We start from the raw sequence: 5,956 nt of genomic DNA on the forward strand, positions 1-5,956 counted from the left end.
CAATTCCACTGCTAGGATTATATCCTAAGAATTATAAAACATCAATTTCAACGAACCTATGCACCACAATGTTCATAGCAGCACAGTTTACAATAGCTAAGAGTTGGAAGCAACCTAGGTTCCTGTCAGTAAATGAATGGATCAAAAAATTATGGTACATATACACAATAGATTTCTATGCAGCAAAGAGAAAGAAGGAGCTACTACCCTTTGCAACAACATGGATGGAACTGGAAAGCATTGTGCTGAATGAAATAGGTTAGGTGGTGAAGGACAAATACCATATGATCTCACCTTTAACAGGAAGCTAAACAACAAAACAAACAAGCAAGCAGAATAAAAACAAAGACACTGAAATAGGGAACAAGGGGACAGTGACTAGAGGGGAGAGGGAAGGTAATTTAAGGGGGGGAATGGGGGAGGGATTTGGAGGAAGAAATAGGAAGGACACAGGGACGAGAACTAAGGGGAGTGAACATGGGATGGAGATGGGGAGCACGGGGCAGGGGGGCGGGGATGGGAGAAATAGACAAAAAACTGTACTTGAAAAATAACTAAGAAAAATTATGTTTTAAAAAAGCTTCCTCCATGTGATTATAACATGCAGTCAAAGATAAGAGCCCTTGGTGCAAAATCCTTCCCCCCCCCCGCCTCTTCTAGATATCATTAAAACAAGGTAAGTGCACTTTTTGGTAAGCTTTAAATATATTTCTGCTGGAAGTTTGAACAAAAAAATCATACCACTTCTTGGATTTTTTTTTGGTGACCTATGGTTTGTTCATTCCTTCATTTAGTCAACAAATGTTTACTTAGCACACACTATGTGCCAAACATTCTGTTAGAGCAGTGGTTCTCAATCGGGGTGATTTTGCCCCCTCCTGGCCCTTGGGGACATTTGGCAATGTCTGGAGATGCTTTTGATAGTCACAGGTAAAGGTGGCTGCATATAATGAGTACAAGCCACAGAGGCTGCTAAACATTCTGCAATGCACACAACAGCCCCCAGAAACATATTTTGCACAAAATGTCAATATTGTGTTAAACGAGGGTGAACAGGAAAAATTCCCTGTCTCTGTGAAGCTTACAGTCCAGTGGGAGAAAGCAGCCAATATGCAAATGCCATATATTTGTGTATGTATATGTATATGTATATGTATATGTATATGTATATGTATATGTATATGTATATGTATATGTGTGTATGTGACATCAGGTAATTTTAAGTGCTACAAAGATGACTTAAGCAAAATGAGATAATAAAATGTGACTGGAGAAAGTCTATTTTAGATGAGGTAATGAGGGAAAGCTCCTCAGCAGAAATGTTTAAGCAATCATTTGAATGATGTAAATGAGTTAGATGAAAATTTGAAAGTTACATTAGAAATTGGAAATTAGTTGAGAGGTGTCAATATATCTTTTCAGAGTGAGGAAAGGAATTAATAAGGAAAATACAAAGGAGGGAAATACAAAGAAGGCAAAAATAGGTTTGTAATTGTAAATACACAAGACAGTTTATTCCTGTATTATTATTTATTCTTGCGTTATATATATTTTCTATATAAACAACCATAAACCTACTTTTTGTTTGTTTATTTTTCAGGTTTCGTCTTTTCAATCAGTTCCATGAAGGAATTCTAAATGTCACATGAAAATAAAACAAAATATTGTTTCCAGTATTAAAAATACATGATATTCACAAGTATTTTAAGAAATGTCTCTAAATCAGGGCAGTGATCTTCAATAAAAAACACCACCTCTAAGTAATCATGTTCTTAATTGCTTGTAGTTATATTTGCAAATTGCTTGCTAACCATGGTAAACACTGTGCATGAGTTTTTAAAATGTCCCTAGATGCACATTATTTCTGGGAAAAAAGTCTGGTGAAACATTTTTATTTTCCAGAACCAATCCTGAGAGTCCAAACTAAATGCTCCAGAATTTGTCTTTAAATGGGTGAAAAAATAGAAATAAAAACACATAGAACTTTCTAAAAGGTCTTTAACAAGCTACCTTGGGAGCTCAATTCAAAACCAGATGTTCAGTACAGCTCCAAAACTCTTTATAAATACAACCATTTGGAAAGATGGTCCTGGATCCGAAGTTTTATTCCTTGTGTATCTAAATAAAGTGTGCATGCCTCATCTCAGTCGTTATAAATGTCTCTGTAATTTCCTCCTGATTATACATCATAACCACCTTGGCTGTCACCATACTCTCTGAGCCTTCCATATCCGTATCCATATCCTCCAAGTTGACTCTTATACCAGCCACTCCCATAGCCCTGGTTCACACCACCTCTAGAATAGCTGTGACCATGCCCACTGGCCCCAAAAGAACACCCTCTGGTTCCACGGGCTGACTTGCCTGCGTGATCCACACAGATCTGGTGACTATCCAGACTCTCCATTCATGGCTCTAACAGCATCTGAGGTATGCTCTGGATTGGTGAAGGTAATGAAGCCAAAACCCCAGGATCACTGAGTCTCCCAGTCCTTGATGATGACCAGGAATTGACGATGATTCAGAAATTGGTCCAAAGCTGCTGAAGTGATCTGCCAAAGTTTGCTCATTGGTATTGAAGTTGAGCCCTCCAACAAAGAGCTTCTTCTTTAGAGGACATGGTAGTGAATTGAGTCCAGGAAATTAAGTAAAAGGGCCAGATAGACAGCTATCCTGAGGAACAGAGCGACTGAGCTGTAAACCTACTTTTGCCTACCCTTTATGGTAAAACTTCAGGCAGCTCAACTGGGGTTTGTGGTTGTAATTTCAAAGTGAAACAAATTATAAAGGCCCTGGACTCTAGCCACATTCAGCTCTTGGAATCACGTGCAGGAGAGTAGGACTAACTGGGGTTGGGATTTTCCAAGGTGATTTTAAATGAGGAAGAAAAGATCGTGGGATTTGAAGGCATTTTCAGGGGATGGATTGTGTAAGTAGATCATAGATCTATAGGGAGGTAAGTACTGATGAACAGTGAAAACGCGATAAGGTTATAGCATTCGAGGTCTAAATGATGTCAGAAAATTACTGTAGTGAGGGTTTTAGACATGAGATAGGAAGAAAAAGAGTAAGGATCAGAAAGTTGGATGATTCAAAATAAAATATTTTTGAGGGTAAGATATGAGGAGCAAGGAGGATCCTCTCCTACTTGGTTCATCTTTCAGATCCTATTGTGGGCATCAAAGCCAGAGGAGGGGTGGGTTACTAGGAGTACAGGAAGATTTTACTGGTGTCGCAGCTAAGGGAAGTTTAGGATCTCAGCTAATGGGTTTTTAAAAATCAAATTCTATATTCTGACTTATGTATTTCCCTAAATTTGTAGTATAAAGGATGGTCTCAAGGTATAAGTGAAAACAATTAGCACATTAACTAGGGAGAAGTAAGCAGTCACCAGAAAAGGAATTCTAGATGGATTGATCCCTTTTCTCCACAATCATAGATTCTATGACATATCTATCTGATACCCTTTCCTCTTTTTCCTGTACTTGTTCATGTAACTAAGAGGGTGAAATGACATTTATGTCTTTTGTATCGTCTGCTTCTTCACATAATTGCATAGCAATGAGAATATTTTTGCCTTAAGGTTTGAATATTTTGTGTGGTTTGGTCCCTCCTCCTCTTGCCATTTTTAGCAAAACAATGTAGTTTTGGAACTATTTATGTAATTCAAAATTCTACTGGTGTTATGAACAATGCCTGTTCCATCTTATCTACAAATTACAAACTTGAAACAAATTTTAAGATTCAGAATATAGGCACACCTCATTTTATTGATCTTTGCTTTATTGCACTGCACCAATGATTTGCTTTTTACAAATTGAAGGCAAGACCTTCCACCAACAAAAAGTCAGAAACTGAACCCACAGTATCTCTGGGGTGTCCTGTATTTCATTCCTTCCATCAGAGGGGAAAAATCTGTTTCTAATTTAGTGTTTGTCTTTTAGTAGAAAGAAATGCTGACCTTTTGACTCAGGACCTGTAATCTGACCCTGCTGTCTATTACAGAGTTTTATTGCACTGAAGGGAACTATGAACTGCTTAAATAATAAATGTATGAATCAGATCTGTACTGATTCAGGGAAAGAATGGGTGCAAGAAGACCCATTAAGTTTCTTAATTCTTCTGAACCATGTCTCATGGAGGCCATTCCCTGATGATTTTAAAGGACTTCAGTAAGGTATTTACAAGCATGAAACACTTCATTAAGTTTAGTAATTTTGCTAATCAAAAATGTGCAGCCTTATCTATCAGAGGAAAGCATTCATTGTCCAAGTTTATATGCTAATGACCCTCTTCATAGTCAAAGCACATTATAAGTATTTATTCATAGGCCAGATGAGAACCTTTAAAGAGGTTAATTTTAAAACAAAACAACTTTTTTTACAGAGAGAAAATAACACTGAATGTGAACAAAATGAGCCTTTGTGTCATGGTTTCCACATAAGAAAGCATTTGATAACTACCAGCACTTATCATGTATATTTACTCAGTACATGATGCAGTCCTGGTTTTCAAATGCATAATCAAATATAAACACATGTAGATTGAGATCTCTGGACATTAAAGAATTGTGGATAGATTTCTCATTGATAACAATCATCATTATATTCCATCCTCTTTAATTAAAGACAAGGATGATACCAATATTAAACAACGTGCTGAAGCAACAGGATTAAATGTGTTTCTTACTCTTTTATTCCCAGGTATAAAAACTAGGAATCAACACTCATTGAAACGTCCAAGGCTCAACTATCTCTTCCCAGAAACCGACAAAGACATAATGGACAATAAGCTATTTATAAAGGGTTTTCTGGGCACAGAGTTTTATCTCTGTTTCACCCTTATTTAATGTTTCATGGGTTGGGCATTCAGAGCCGGGATTGTGAGTCTTTGTAGCAAGGGTGTCAGGTTAGTGTGGCAGGAATTTGTTCAGATGTGAAGAAGGTCTCACTGGGGGCTTTTGACTAAATTCTCTTCTAGAGTCATTTTTTAAAACATTTTTTATTGTTGTTCAAGTACAGTTTTCTGCCTTTTCCCCGCACCTCTCCTCACCACCCAAGCCCTCCTTCCCCTGTTTCCACCCCCTTGTTATTGTCCAGGTGTCCTTTATAATTGTTCCTGTAAACCCTTCACCCTTTTCCCCCATTATCCCCTCCCCTCTCCCCTCTGGTCACTGTCAGCCTGTTCTTGATTTCAATGTCTTTGGTTATCTTTTGCTTGCTTGGAGTCATTTTGGTTTTTGAGTATTTCTTTTAAGAATCATAATAAAGTAAAGAAGGCTATGATTTTCTTTGATTCCTTGTTGGCTAAAAGTTTAACATAGCTAAAAACTTGAATGGGTTCAACTCATCTGACTTTTCTATACCCAAATTCCTTCTGGAAGTAAAAATTGCTTAATGGACAGACTGTGGCCTCTGTAACAGTGTGATCTTCCACAATAGCATTTTCAGAGCAGCAGGAGAAGGCTCTGGTAATTCTCTGGTCTACTTGGCTCTCCACCATAGCCATTAAGAACATTTTGCTAGTCTCCAACTTTCTGACTCCAAAATATTCCTGTCACTATTAGCATATTGCTTCTCACTTCACCAAGAAATTGAATCCATTGTCTGAAGCCTCCTTTAACTTTTTAAAAAAATATATTTTATTGATTATGCTATTACAGTTGTCCAAATTTTTCCCCTTTGCCTTCCTCCACCCAGTATCCCCATTCCCTCCAACAATCCCCCCTTACTTCATGTCTATGGGTCATACATATAAGTTCTTTGACTACTCTACGTTCTTAACATCCCCCTGTCTATCTGTACCTACCAGTTTGTACTTCTTAATCCCTGCAACTTCCCCCCATTCTCTCCCTTCCCTCTCCCAATGGATAACCCTTCAAATGATCTCCACATCTATGGTTTTGTTTCTGTTCTGCTTATTTGCTCAGTTTGATTTTTAGATTCAAATGTTGATA

At 37.7% G+C, this 5,956-nt stretch overlaps 1 pseudogene; it reads right to left on the reverse strand.

The window, feature by feature from the left end:
• Nucleotides 1–2,143: 2,143 nt before the first annotated feature.
• LOC119064016 (RNA-binding protein 3-like) lies at nt 2,144–5,502 on the reverse strand (annotated as a pseudogene).
• Nucleotides 5,503–5,956: the final 454 nt, after the last annotated feature.

This window comes from Artibeus jamaicensis, unplaced genomic scaffold, assembly GCF_021234435.1.
Source record: "Artibeus jamaicensis isolate MK-2021 breed Jamaican fruit bat unplaced genomic scaffold, CSHL_Jam_final contig_60, whole genome shotgun sequence".
NCBI classification, from domain to species: domain Eukaryota; kingdom Metazoa; phylum Chordata; class Mammalia; order Chiroptera; family Phyllostomidae; genus Artibeus; species Artibeus jamaicensis.